The sequence below is a fragment of the Orycteropus afer genome, unplaced genomic scaffold (genome assembly GCF_000298275.1).
Source record: "Orycteropus afer afer isolate SDZICR_OR568_19922 unplaced genomic scaffold, OryAfe1.0 scaffold00084, whole genome shotgun sequence".
NCBI classification, from domain to species: domain Eukaryota; kingdom Metazoa; phylum Chordata; class Mammalia; order Tubulidentata; family Orycteropodidae; genus Orycteropus; species Orycteropus afer.
Window position 1 is genome coordinate 5,207,585 of NW_006921671.1, and position 15,675 is coordinate 5,223,259.

Consider the following 15,675-nt stretch of genomic DNA (forward strand, 5'->3'; position numbering starts at 1 on the left):
TGTGTACTAATATCTGAGTGATAGATGAGGATGATTTTGTTGGTAAGAGTATTCCTTAAAGAATGACAAACCTGTTGCTACTGAATCAATTCTGTGTGTTAGAGTAGACCCATGCTCAGTGGGGTTTTCTTGGCTGTTATCTTTATGGAAGCAGGTTACCAGGCCTTTCTTCTGTGATTCTGCTAGTGGTTTCCAATCTCTAATAGCATAGTGCCTAAGGCACTTGACTGCTAACCAGAAGGCTGGTGGTTCAAACCCACCAGCCACTCCTCAGAAGGAAGGTTGGGCAATCTACTTCAGTAGCGATACTGCCTTGGAAACCCAAGAAGGGGTTATGAGTCGGGTCAGACTCGATGGCACATAACAACAGCAACACAGCAACAAGCATAATAGGTCATATAGTTGTCTGATTGAAAATGGCCAAAACTAATCCATTTCAGCTCACTAATGCCTAGGATATTGACCTTTATGTATTCTGTTTCATTTTTAACAACTTCTAATTTTCTTAGGTACACCCTTCGTACATTCCACATTCAGATTATTAAGGATGTTTGCAGCTATTTCTTCCCATTTTGAGTCATGCCCCATGCTAAAACGGCAAGGAGGCCACATGTTCTGACCTCCTCTAATCCCACGAGAGGAAGACAGGATTACCAACAGTAACTCAAGGCCTATTCCTGCCAGGCCAGACATGCTGCCTCCCTCCAGCCCTTTCTCCAACCATTCCTCCCAAAGCACCCACCACCTCTCTCCTGGATTCAATAATTCGCTACAGTGGCCACACAAAGCTCACAGATTATGGGGTTTATTAGGGAAGCACCACAGGCTACAATCCAAGTTCAGGAAAAATGCTCATGTGTCTCTTTTGGCAGCACGTCTTCCTCAACCAGCAGTCAGAGAGAGTTCTGCCTCTAGGAGGCCTCCTTTTGAGCCCAGCAGGGTGGTCAAACTAGCCAATCATAGCATCAGAACTCTAAGCACTTGAGAGAGAGTGGGCACCTCCCAGAACATTGTTTTGTGCCACTCCCAACAGAAATACTCCAGGTGGACAACTTCAGCAATCAGGAGCTCCTCAGTTGCTCATAGAAAATCCCACATTGGAGTTTATAAAGACTTATGGGTAGAAAAGCCACACTAAGTAATGTACTACACTGCACCCCACCAGCAAATGGATGACCTGAAAACTTTACTCCATCCACATCATTAAGGGCGACTCTACTTTGAGGAGGCAATTCATCCCTAGTTGTATCTTGAGTGCCTTGTCACCTGCGAGGCTCATTTTCTGGCACTATATCAGACAATATTTCAGGGCTATTCCTAAAGTTTTCCAGTAATATATTAGGCAGTGTTTCCCAGCTATTCATAAGATTTCCACTGGCCAATTATCTGAGAAGTAGAAACCTCTCCATCATGGGTGACCTTGCTGGTATTTGACATACCGGTGACATAACCTCAAGCCTCACAGCAATACACAAGCCACCACAGTACAATAGACTGACAGACGAATGGTGGGATAATCTGAATAATAAATTTAGATGTTTTTCCACCATCCTTATTCTGTTCATTGGCATTGACATTTTTATATCTTTAGGATGACAATATAAAGAAAAAGTGTCGTTTGATTTTGTAAGCATCCTGAGAGCCTGTTACTTTACTTTGTTTAGTGAACCTCTTAGGGAAGAACAACATGGCATATTTTTAGGGGGTGGAGGGGAGTATATTCACTTTATAATGCCAAACTCTTTAAAAACAGCTTTACAGTTTAGAGTATATCTCACTTATGTACTCACCTCAGTTCTTCTGTGAAATGGTGTTACCTCATTTTACAGATGATTAAACTGAGGTTTAGAGATGTTTAGGTGACTACCTCAGTTTTAGTCAGGTACTTAAGGGACAGAGCCTAGAGTAAGATCCAAGTTGAACCTCAAATCATATGGCACTTCCATTAGGTGATAATCTATATCAAATTGTGTGCCATTAAAGAGACTTAAAGTTTTTTTAAACTTTAGGACATGGGTCAACAAACTATGGCCCACAGGGAATATATGGCCTTCTACCTGTATTTTTGCAGCCTACAAGGCAAGAATGTTTATATATTTTTTAATGTTTGAAAAAAATCAACAGAAGAATAACATTTCATGATACCTGAAAATTAGGAGACATTCCAATTTCAGTGTTGATAAATAAAATCTTATTGGAATACAGCCATGCTCGTTTATTTCTGTTATTGTCTGTGGCTGCTTTTACACAATCAGGACCAAGTGAGTAGTCGTGACAGAGACTTCAGTATTTACTGTGTAGCCCTTTACAGAAAAAGTTTGCTGGCTCCTGCTCTAGGATATTAAGTAAAACAGAAATATGTTATTAGAAGTTTTGCATGGGCCTTGAAAGTTCATTAGCGCTTTCACACGTCTTAGGTCTTTTGATGCTCCCATCAGCCAGTGAGAGGCAGATGGTGTTTACCTTGCATCAACAAGAAAATGGATGCCAAGACAGGTGTTCTTATCAGCACCACATAGCCTTTCATGTTCACCAGCTTTTTAGGTACCTAATTTTATTTGGCATCTTAAAATAGGAATTGATTTCGACATTTCACCTTGAATGTTGTAATTCCCTTTTTCACTATTTTGAGGTGCATGTGCATATCAGATGAAACCTGTCTGCTCCAGTGGCTGCCACAGAGACTTCTAATGACATCCACCACACTGTACTCTGACTGTGAAGAGCATGCTTTCTCTTTCTTCTCCCTCTATTGACCACAGTGTCTGGCACTTAGTAGAGACTCAGAGTTTAAACAAATGAATGCATAATCAAGTCTTTTAAATCACAGAAGGGAAGACCATGATACTAAGTTTCATCCTGGTAGATCTTTTCACCTCCAGTAACGGTAATGACAGAAGACTCCAGTAGAGGAAAGCAAAGAACTATGAACTTGAAGATCTGCTGGCTTAATATTAGAATTTTAGTTTTTTGTTTTCTTTAATATTTATATACATATATGTATATATACACACACACACACACACACACACATTATTAGCTATTACTTTTTAAAAATCATTTCTACTTTGGATACTTAATAAAAATTAAAAGAATGACTGTCCTTTCAAACTACAGTTGACCCTTGAAAAATTCAGGAGTTAGGGGCACCAACCCTCCACACGGTCAAAAATAATGCATATAACTTTTAACCTTCAAAAACTTAACTACTAATAGCCTACTGTTGACCAGAAGCCTTACGAATACCATAAACAGTCAGTTAACACAGTTATTGCTGCAAAGTTAATAGATTTTCACACAAAGATGGTGACATGCATACACAACAAATAAGTTTATTTTCTGTATGACATGATGATGATTTACTTTTCATTAAGTGCAAGTAGATCATCATAAAGGTTCTCATCCTTGTGATCTTCATGTTAAATAAGCTGAGGAGGAGGCACAGAGGGGTTGGTCATGCTGTCTCAGGGTGGATGACAGAAATACATCATGATTTCTGTTCGAATTTTTTGCTTTTCATTTCTCTGAAAGTGTTTCTATATCCTTCCACCATATGCTTTAGTCTGAGTGCCTGTATCATAAAAAGGTCCATGTCATAGGAGAAGTCAAAAACAGTCTTGAATAATCGGAACCCTCTGCCAGATTGTCTAATGTCAATTTGTTTTCTGGCACTGCTTCTTCTAAGTTGTCTTCATCATCGTCTGGCACTGGTTTGGAAGCACTCATCTTTTGTTAATTCCTCTGGTAAGGTGTCTGTTAGCTCTCAAATTTCTCCAAGATCTGTGTCTTGTAAGCAATCTGCATGTACCTGGACCCACACAATTCAAACCCATGCTGTTAACGGTCATCTGTACAAATGTTTTAGTTTATCAAATTGAAAATGAACTATTTGATACATAGTATCTAATCCATTTGACCTTACATAATTTAAAATTAAATGTTAGGTGCTCTACCATGTTTTATTTTCAAAGAGGTATAATGATACATAGAATTTGTAAAATTATATTGATTTGATATTATGGTTACACTGAGCATAAATTCTTTCCTTCCTTAGCTTGTCAGCAATTTATGGAAGAAAATTAATTAGAAGTGTAGAACAAGTTGAAAAGCATCTTTCTGAAGACATCAATTCTTTATTCATGAGTCTTGTAGAACTTCAAGGGAAATATATGTACAGGGGAATCTGTTAAATTAATCAGTTCATTGTACAGCATATCTTTTCAAATAAAATGTTTATTCCTGTTACTTTTTATACCTTTTATAAAAGCTAATTCTTAAAACATTCCCCTCTGAGCTGACAAGGGACAAGGTTGTAGTCACTTCTTGGTCACAGCCAACTACCGAGAGGGACCGAGTAGTTGATCCTGCGGGCTTGGGACCATAGTCGCAGGGGACATCAAGCTCAATTGGCATAACATTCTACAAAAAACATTGTCCCACCTCCTACTTTGGCAAGTAGTGACTGGAATCTTAAAAGCTTGCAAGTGGCCATCTAGATGCAATGATGGGTCTCTCCTCGTCCAGAGCAAAGAAGAATGAAGAAAATCAAAGATTCATGGAAACAATTAGTCCTAGTGACTGGGTACACCATGCAGACTGCAGCCTATATGACTATGAGACCAGAAGAACTAGATGATACCCAGCTACCACTGTCAACCACTCAGAGGGGGATCTTTGTAAGAGATCCTAGATAGAGAGGGAGAACAATGTGGAACAAAGCTCAAAATCATTCGGTGGGGAAAAAATGAGGGAAGACCAGGTTTGCTGGTCTGAAAGAGCCTAGTGGAACCACTGAGACTGTGGCCCCTAGCTGCCCTTCGTGTCTGGAATTGGACCCATACCTGTGGCTTCCAGCCAAACAGAAGACAGGCAAGTGAGTTGAACATTTACCTCAGGTAGATACACTCCTTGGAGAGAACAATCATGGGAGAAAGAAGGGCTGTTTCTGCATAGGAAGACAGCTCAGGGGGCAGGAGTGCATGGAGGGATGGAAACAAGAAAGAGGTAACTATCAGGAGGAAGTGGGAGGGGAGCTGTTGCAGTGGGGTAAATTGTAGTCAGTGTCATGACACAAAGTGAACTGCTGCATGGAAAGTAAATTTGCTCTGTAAATTTTCACCCAAATCACAATTAAAAAAACAAAGAAAAGAAAAGAAAAAGAAAAAGATGGAGACCTGGTCTCTCTCTGAAATTCTATTGAATTGGCCCGCCTGAGGTCAGGGTATTTTAGTTCTTAGAGTCTCCTGAAGTGATTCTATTGTGCAGCCATTAAACAGATGAAGATATCAATGTCACAAAACTTTCATAAAATATTTATTTAGCATTTATTAAATACCAGGCATTGCATTGTCTCCAAAGACAGTAAAAGGACGGGTGGCACATTTTCTGCTCTCAAGGAGCTTGTGTAGAGAGAGACATGCAGATAAATATGTTGAGTGCAATAATATAAAGTATAAAAAGCACTGTTGTGGCAGAAAGTGAACAATTTTGTGTGAAGGGCAGGGAAATAAAAATAATAGCTTACTGTTACTGAGCATTTAACTATGGCTCAGGAAGGCCTCAGGAAAATGCTGACACTGTGTGAGGCCTTCAAAAAGGAGAGAATTGAGTGCCATAGATGTGTGGGAAGTGGTGGATGGGAATGATATGTCTGGGTCAAGTTTGAGGGGAGAGGGTGAGAAGCTGATGGAGGTTGCTTCTGTTTTCTTTGTAAAATCAAAGTAAATCATGACCTTGGAGGGGGTAAGTGTTGAGTAGGGGTGGGTGGGCAGGGTGGAGCAGAGGATGTGAGAAAAAAGGACATGAACAGGCTGGGAGTCCTCATTGCACAAAAAAGGCCCAGATAAAATTGCACTTCATAGATTGGTTTTCATCTGCAGAGTTGCATGCTTAGCAGCTCCCTTGTAGAAACACAGGGTCAACTGTAGGACTGATGCTAAATGAGGCTTTACTTGAATAGTGGTGAGGGTGGACAGGCTTGCCTGTGAGAGTATGGGTAAGAAAAAAATGAGCCTTGGAGAGAACAGTTACTATTGGGAAAAGGGAGGGAGTAGTGGTCTGGCAGAAGTCAAGAGCAGATTTAGTAACAGAGAAGAAACCAGAAGGATAGGAGATACAGCACTGGGATTTCAGAGATGAAGTGGGTGTGAATGGTGATAACCTGCTGGGTGTGACAGGGCAGGGCTGCTGAAGGAGCTGAGGTGAAGGACTGTGGAGCTCAGTGTGATCTATGGACTCCCACATGAATACTGAAGCTCCCTGGCTGGAAATGAGGTGGAGGGGAAAACCTGGGAGCCTTTCTGGGCACGTTCTATGAGAATCGAGTGTCATAGATGGGTGGAAAGTTGTCGATGGGAATGAGACATACCATCAGTGGGCCCACAATGGGACAGAGCACAGTTCAGTGGGAATGGATTTGAACAAGTCATTTGGGATGAGAATGAGAGGAGTTAGGCAGGGGTCAAGCCATTGAAATAGGAAAAAAAAAATTCCCTTCTTTGCCAGTGGCATCACTGTGGTTGGTGTGACTCAGTGCAGTAACTCATAGTGTCACACACATCCCTCCCCATAAGCCTCTTCTTGTACCAGGCCCTACAGAAATCCTTGTTGTTGTTGTTAGGTGCTGTCAAGTTGTGTCTGACTCATACCCTATGCACAGCAGAACAGAACACCACCCAGTCCCATGACAGCTCCATGAGCTTTGCTGTACTTGAGCCCGTCGTTCCAGCCACTGTGTCAATCCATCTCATTGAGGGCCTTCCCCTCTCTTGTCAACCCTCCACCTTACCAAGCATGACATCCTTCTCTAGGGAATGGTCCCTCCTGACTACATGACCAAAGTAGGTGAGACGAAGTCTGGCCATTCTTGCTTCCAAGGAGCACTTTGGCTGCACTTCCTCAAGGACAGATATTTTAGTTCTTTTAGCAGTCCATGGTACTTTCAGCATTCTTTGCCAGCACCACAACTCAAAAGCATCAGTTCTTCTTTGGTCTTCCTTATTCATTGTCCAGCTCTCACATGGATTTGAAGTGATTGAAAATATCATGCCTTGTGTCAGGCACACCTTAGTCCTCAAGGAGGACTAAGTCTTTGCTCCTCAGCGCTTGAAAGAGGTCCCTTACAGCCAACTTGCCAGTGCTATACGTGGTCTGATGTCCTGACTGCTGCTTCCATTGGTGTCGATCGTAGAACCGAGCATTGTGAAGTCTATGACAATTTCAAACTTTTCTCCATTTCTCGTGATGCTGATTATAGGTCCTGTTGTGAGGATTTTTGTTTATATTGAGATGTAATCCATACTGCAGACTGTATTCTTCAGTCTTCATCAGTAAGTGCCTCAGGTCATCCTTTGATGACCTTTGCTTTGATGACACAAGCAAAGTTGTGTCATCAGCATATCACAAGTTGTTAATGATTCGTCTTCCAATCTTGATGCCACATTTTTCGTCATATAGTCCAGTTTCTCTGTTATTTGCTCGGCATACAAGTTGAATAAGTATGGGGAAAGGATACAACCCTGACGCACTCCCTTCTTGATTTTAAACCATGCAGTGTCCCCTTGTTCTGTTTGAAGGATAGCCTCCTGGTCAATGTACAAGTTCCTCATGAGTATAATTAAGTATTCTGGAATTCCTATTCTTCTCAATGTTATCCACAGTTTGTTATGATCCACACAATCAAATGCCTTTGCATAGTCAATAAAACACAAGTAAACATCTTTCTGGTATTCTTGGCTTTGAGCCAAGATCCAGCTTGTACCTCTGGAAGTTCTGTCAGTATACTGCTGGAACTGTTTTTGAATTATCTTCAGTAAGATCTTTCTTCTGTACTATATTAATGATACTGTTCGATAATTTCCACATTCTGTGGGATCACCTTTCTTTGGAATGGCTATAAATACGGATCTCTTGCAGTAAGTTGGCCAGGTAGCTGTCTTCCAAATCTCTTGGCATAACCGTGTGAGTGCCTCCAGTGGGGCATCTGTTTGTTGAAACATCTCTTTGGGTATTCCATCAGTTCCTGGAGCCTTGTTCTTTGCCATTTCCTTCAGTGCAGCTTCGACTTCTTCCTTCAGTACCATTGGTTCGTGATCATATGCCACCTCCTGAAATGGATAAAGATCTACCAGTTCTTTTTGGTACTGTGACTCTGTGTATTCCTTCCATCTTCTTTTGATGTTTCCTGCATCACTCAATATTTTGCCCATAGAATCTTTCAGTATTGCAACTCGAGGCTTAAATTTTTTCCTCAGTTCTTTCAGCTTGAGAAATGCTAAGTGTGTTTTTCCCTTTTGGTTTCCTAAATCCAAGTCTTTGCACATTTCATTATAGTAATTGGTTTTGTGTGCTCAAGCTGCTGTTTGAAATCTTCAGTTCATCTCTTTTATCTTGTCATTTCTTCCATTTGTTTTAGCTACTCTCGGCTCAAGGGCAAGTTTCAGAGTTTCTTCTGTCATCCATTTTTGTCTTCTTTTCTCATCTTTTTGTGATCTCTTGCTTTCTTCATGGATGATGTTCTTAATGTTATCCTACAATTCTCTGGTTTTCAGTCATTTGTGTTCAGTGCATCAAATCTATTCTTTAGATGATCTCTAAATTCAGGAGGGATATATTCAAGATCATATTTGGCTCCTGTGGACATGTTTTAATTGTCTTTAACTTCACGTTGAGCTTGCATATAACCAGTTGATGGTCTGTTCCACAGTCAGTTCCTGGCCTGGTTTTGGCTAAAGATATTGAACTTTTCCATCATCTCTTGCCACAGATATAGTCAGTCTGATTCCTGTGTATTCCATCTGGTGAAGTCCACATGGATAGCCCCCATTTGTGTTGTTGAGAAAAGGTATTTGCAATGAATAAGTCGTTGGTCTTGCAAAATTCTGTTACGTGATTTGCAGCATTATTTCTGTCACCAAGGCTAAATTTTCTAACTACCGGTGATTCTTCTTGTTTCCAACTGTTGCATTCCAATCACCAGTGATAATTAACATATCCTGATTGCATGTTTGGTCAATTTCGGACTGCAGAAGCTAATAAAAATCCTCAATTTCCTCATCTTTTGTTGGGTGGTTGGTGCATAAATTTGAATAATAGTCATATTAACTGGTCTTCCTTGTAGGTGTATGCATATTATCCTATCACTGACAGCATTGTACTTCAAGACGGATCTTGAAACATCTTTTGTAATGATGAGTGTCACGCCATTCATCTTTAAATTGTTATTCCCGGCACAGTAGATCATATGGTTGTCTGATTCACAATGGCCAAAACCAGTCCATTTCAAGTTAGTAATGCCTAGGATATCAATCTTTATGTGTTTGATTTCATTTTTGACAACTTCCAATTTTCCTAGATTTATACTTCGTGCATTCCATGTTCCTATTATTAATGGATGTTTGCAGTTGTTTCTCCTCAGTTTGAGTCATGCCATTGCAGCAAATGGAAGTCTCGAAAGCTTTACCTTATCCATAACAGTAAGGCTGGTTCTAATCTGATGATGCAGCTCTTTCCCAGTTGTATTTTGAGAGTCTTCTAACCTAAGTGGCTCTTCTCCTGCACTGTATCAGATCAGACAGTGTTTCCAGGCTATTCATAAAGCTGCACACTAATGTAACAGACAGTGTTTCTCTGCTATTCCTAAGGTTTTCCCTGTCCAGTTCTTTGAGAAGTAGATGGCCTTTTCCTTCTTCCTAGTCTGTCTTAGTCTGCAAGCCGTGCTGAAACCTATGCACCATGTGGAACCCTGCTGGGTTTGAAAAACTGGTTGCACAGCCTCAAGCCTCACAGCAACATGCCACCACATTAGGACAAACTGACAGAGAAGTTTGTCTCCCTCAGCTGTTCGAAACCTCTCCACCCGCCCCTTACATGGATCCCTGCTGCTTTCCTGCCACTTGGGGTGGGTCCTGGTTCTATCCCCTTACTTGGATCCCTGTGTCTGCACTTCACTCTGTCCTAGTCTCCCTGGCTTTTTCTCTCCTTTCCTCCACTTTCCTGCCGCTTGGTGGGCAAGGCCTGGGTCCCTTCTATTACCTGAATCCCTGCCACTGCTTCCTCACTCTGTCCTGGTTCCCCTGGCTTTTTCTCTTAGTAATGTTTATTTTCAATTTTAATTATAGAATAATATGTGATAAATATAGATGTAAATTGCTTTAATATAATATTTCTTAGATTATGTGAATACTAACAAAAAAATTGTAAAATCTTTCTACAGATTGAATTACAATATTATTAGTAACTGAGCAGAAGGCTCTTTGATTTTTCTCCTCTTCCTTTAATTACTACCTAATTCTCAAAAACTTATTAATATAGGTTCATAAATACTAATTGCCAGAGTATTGTAGCTAAAACATCAGAAAATTTGACTAAATAAACTGTGGAAACAGCAGAAGCAACAAAAGCAGCACTGTGTACTTGGTGCATGTGCAGAAGAAACCCTTGTGATTTGAAGTGCTATAGTTGGATAGTAATGACAGCTCTGACCAAGTACATTAGAAGGTTCGAAAAGTAAATTAGCATAGAGTTTTAGCCATGGAGGTATACTGCTAAGTGTAAATTGAGGATACAAAAAATGTTTTGTTGTTATAACTACTGAGGTTTTTTTGTTTTTGTTTTTGTTTTTTTTAACAAAAAATAATAAATTTCAGCCAAAACCCCACCCAAAAATTTTATAGACAACCATTTTGGTGTCATACCTTCTGACAGTGTCACCTGTTGCAGTCTTCACTCCCTTCACATGCACGCCCCCGATGACATTATTGCTGCTTTGGCTTTATTTTTATTATCACTAATAATCTTTCTTGGAGATTATTCTGTATCAGCACATACGGATTTACTGCAAAACTTTCTGTTACATAGATGTATGAAATGTATTAGTAGCCCTGGTGATGCATTGGTTAAGTGCTTGGCTGCTAATCAAGAGCTTGATAGTTCAAACCCACTGCTACTCCACAGGAGAAAGATGTGGCAGTCTGCTTCTGTAAAGATTACAGCCTTGGAAACCCTTTGGAGCAGCTCTAGTCTGCCCTGTACGGTCACTATGAATTGCCATTGATTCAATGGCAATGAAGGTATGAAATTTATTTAACCAGTCCTTCATTGATGGATATGGTTGTTTGTACTTTTATTTGGTTGATGTTTGTTACTTTTCTAAGTTTATTCCCATTGTCAGCATTGGAATAGATGGGACAATGGATAGTAAACTTAATTTTTTTTTTTTTAAATCATTGTTAAATTACCCTCCAAAGAATTTCCATCAATTTACATTCCCACCACACCTTTTTAGCACAACCTCATTGATGCTGCATACTTTTCAATATGGTAAGTATTACAACCTGTTGTTAGAATGGATCTTTATAGGCCATTGGTATATGTTGAATTTATAGGTTTATTAATAGCTTCAAAAAGCAAATATCAGTTCTCATCCCAATCAGAATACCTTTTTCAGTCATTGTATGGTTTCGAAAATAGACTGTGGCCTGGTAGTGGTGGTAGTGTTAGCTGCTGTTGAGTCAGCCACAGAATCATCTTCCTGTACTGTTCCCAAGATCACCTGCAACTCAGACCTTTGTGATCTAGTGTTTCCATTGGCTGACTTTTGGAAGTTGATCCTCAGGCTTTTCTTCCTAGTCCATCTTAATCTAGACTCTCTGCTGAAACTTGTTTAGTATCATAGCAACACACAAGCCCCCACTGCTAAGGTGGTAGTTGTGCATAAAGTGTATTGGCCATTTGTATTCAAATAATACTTTATATCTTCATTGCTTTCATTCTTTTAGTTCTTTTTACTTTCTAAATTAGATCTTTTATTTAAAAAATCCTTCTTGTGACAATTTGTTGTTGTTAGGTGTCATCAAGTCAGTTCTGACTCATTGTGTTGGTTTTTACAACAGAACAAAACACTACCTGGTCTTTTGCTAGCCTCACAACCGTTGCTGTGCTTGAGCCCATTGTTGTAGCCTCAATCCATCTCATTGAGGGTCTTCTTTTTCACTGACCCTCTACTTTACCAAGCATGATGTCCTCCTCCAGGGTGTGGTCATCTCAAAGCTATGTGAAACAAAATCTCACCATCCTTCTAAGAATTCCAGCAGTACTTCTTCCAAGACACGTTTGTTTGTTCTTCTGGCATTCCATGCTATATTCACTATTTTTAACTAGCACCGTAATTCAAAGGCATCAATTCTTCTTCAGTCTTCCTTATTTATTGTCCAATTTTTGCATGCATATGAGGTGATTAAAAATACCATGTCTTGGGTTAGGCTCACCTTAGTCCTGAAGGTGACAGACAATTTTGTTTTTTAACACTCTAAAGAGGTCTTTTGTAGCAGATTTGCCCAATGAAACATGTTTTGATTTCATGACTGCTGCTTCCCTCGTTGATTGTGGAACTAAGTAAAATGAAATTCTTGACAACTTGAGTCTTTTGTCCGTTTATCATGATGTTGCTTATTGCTCCAGTTTGAGGATTTTTGTTTTCTTTGTATTGAATTATAATGCATTCTGAGGGGTGTAGTCTTTGATCTTCATCAGTAAATGCTTCAAGTCCTCTTTATTTTCAGCTAGCAAGGTTATGTCATCTCCATATCAGAGGTTGTTGATGGCTCTTCCTCCATTCCTGATGCCTCATTCTTCTTCACACAGTTCAGTTTCTTGAGTTATTTACTCAGCATACAGATTGAGTAAGTGTGGTGGAAGGATACAACCCTGATGCATACCTTCCCTGATTTTATACCAAACAGTATCCCCTTCTTCTGTTGGAACAACATCTCTTGGTCTATGGATAGGTTCTGCATAAGGGCAATAGAAGTGTTGTGGAATTTCCATTCTTTACACGGTTGAATGCCTTTACATAGTCAGTAAAACACAGGTAAACATCTTTCTGGTATTCTCTGCTTTCAGCCAAGATCCATCTGACATCCACAGTGATAATCCTTCATTTCACATCCTCTGCTATATCCACTTTGAATTTCTGGCAGTCCCCTATCTTTGTATTGGTACAACCATTTTTGAATTATCTTCAGCAAAATTTTACTTGTGTATGATATTAATAATACTATTTGATAACTTCTCTATTCTATTGGGTCACCTTTCTTTGATGTAACAAGAATAATATAAAAATATAATATAAAAATGTAATTACCTCTCCATCCCTTTCTCAGTCTACTTCTTTGAAGTAACCACTTTTGTTGATCTGCTATGTCTCCTATCATAGATTTCTCCATGCTCAGTCAAACCTATATACGTATATGGGTAGTGTTTTTTTGTTGTTTTACAAAACAGATCATATGCTACTCTTCAACTGGCTTTTTCACTTAATGATATATAATAATCCTTCTGATCAAACAGATAAGGTCCAATGAACTCTTTTTAATATTACATCATATGCCATCGTGTGGAGATGCCATGAGTTGTATGGCTATTACCCTGAGGGTGGACATTTAAATTGTTTTTTAATTTTTGTCACAGCAAACAATGATGCAGTTAACTTTTATGTGTACTTCAGCTTTTAGATCTGTAGAGTAGATATCAAAAAGTAGGGTTAGAGGATCATGGAAGGTACACGTATTTTTTCACTGTTACAGATTTTTTTTTTCTCACAGAATTATACCAAATCATGCTCCTAAGAATAGGATATGCAAGGGCCCACTTCCCTGACTTCTCACCAGCACTGAAGATACTGCTTTTGAAATTATTTGCCAATATGATGATGAAAAATGCCATTCTTATTTGATTTGCTCTCTTGAGTAATGAAATTGAGTGGTTTTACCTGATATTTTATTTACCACTTATGTTTCATCTTGGGAGCTCTGGTGGCATAGTGCCTAAGGCATTTGACTCCTAACAAGAAGGCTGACAATTCCAAAGCACCAGCTGCTCCTCAGAAGGAAGACTGGGCAGTCTACTTCTGTAGAGATACTGCCTCGAAAACTCAAGGAAGGGCCACCGTGAGTCAAAATCGACTTGATGGCAGTGAGGTTTTTTTGTTTGTTTCACCTTTGGTAGTTTCATGTATTAACCATGTTTGTTTGTTTTTTTAAATTTGTTTTTATGAGATTTTATTGATTTGTTATATGGTATGTGTTCTAAATATTTCTCATTTTGTTGTCCTTTGACTTTGTTTAGGTGATCTGGCATACAAAGTTTTTATTTTTATGTAGTTAAATAATGCTTCTGTTTTCCTTTATGGGTTTTTTTTTTTTTTTTTCTCTTACTTAAAAAGATCTCCATCATCTTTATTTGTTTGTTTTCAACATTTATTTTGAAGTCTGTGTGAGAGAGAAAGAGAAAGAGAGATTGTGAGCTAAGGATTTAATGTCTTTTTCTTGTGATGACGAGCTAATTATACCAGCAGTTCTTTTCCTATTAAATGAAAATTCCATCTTTCTCGTAATTAGTAAGTTCTCATATATATTTATATTTGGCTGTTTAATTTTTATTAAATTCCACAGCTATTTTTTAGAGGGGAAAGTTTTGAAGCAATAGGCAACTAGAGTTCTAAATATAACCTTCAGAAGTGAAAAATGGGACAGTCTTAATTTTTCAGCTTATTTGTAATGGAAATAGCAAAAATTTGAAATTCTCCTCCAAGCTTCTCACTTATTAATTGTGTGAGTTTGAGCAAATCATTTATTTTGCCTTTCTAACCTTAGGGTTCTTTGACTGAAAATGGTCTGGGCATTTTGTAAGAATTGGAGAAAATGTATAGAGTCTAATTCACAGTTGTCCTTCATTATTAGTTCCTTTTTTTAGTTTTAAGGAGCTCTGGGGGAACACTGCCTAAGGCATTTGACTGCTAACTAAAAAGTTGGCAGTTCAAACCCACCAGCCAGTCCATGGAAGGAAGACTGGGCAATCTACTTCTGTAAAAATTTACCACCTTGGAAACCCAATGGGGGTCACTGTGAGTTGGAATTGCCTCTATGGCGGTGAGTTTGGTTTGCTTTTTTTGTTATTAATTTTATAACTTAACAATAAATAAGAAAATAAGTCATTACATATCAAATTATACCTATTCTGAACATAAACAGATTTTTTTGTTGTCTTTGTAAGTACACTGGTATTGTATAGTAAGGAAATAAAGGTTTAAATGTGGTGATTTAAAGATTCTTTCAGATTATTATTATTATTAAATTAATCTGAGCAATAAAAATATATATTCAAATTTGGTACTATGTTTCCTCCTCCTCCTTTTTTTTTTTCCTTTTTAGCAAGAGCCAGCTGTTTTTAGGTATAAATATACCTATGGAGACCTAGGGAGCTCTGGTAGCATAGTTGCTAAGATACTTGCCTGCTAACCAGATGGCTGGCGGTTCAAACCCACCAGCCACTCCTCAGAAGGAAGGTTGGGCAATCCTACTTCCATAGTGATACTGCCTCGGAAACCCAAGGAGGGGTCGCTTTGAGTCAGGTTTGACTCGAGGGCACATAACAACAACAACAACAACAACTGCCTCAGAAACCCAAGGAGGGGTCACTAAGAGTTGGATCTGGCTCGAAGGCAGTGAGTTTGGTTTTGGTTTTTGGTTTATCAGTACATATGTATTTAAATATATCCCGACATTGATCCCAATTCATAGCAACCCCTCCTTGGGTTTCTGAAGCAGTATCTCTGTGGAAGTAGATTGCCCAGCCTTCCTTCCAAGGAGTGGCTGGTGGGTTTGAACTGCCATATAT

The 15,675-nt window shown here is 39.1% G+C and overlaps 1 protein-coding gene across 1 annotated transcript in view; it reads left to right on the forward strand.

Annotated features, from left to right (window-relative positions):
• Positions 1–15,675, forward strand: part of PKP4 (plakophilin 4) — a 307,598-nt gene that overhangs the window by 84,893 nt on the left and 207,030 nt on the right. The gene's annotated exons all lie outside the window — the stretch shown is intronic.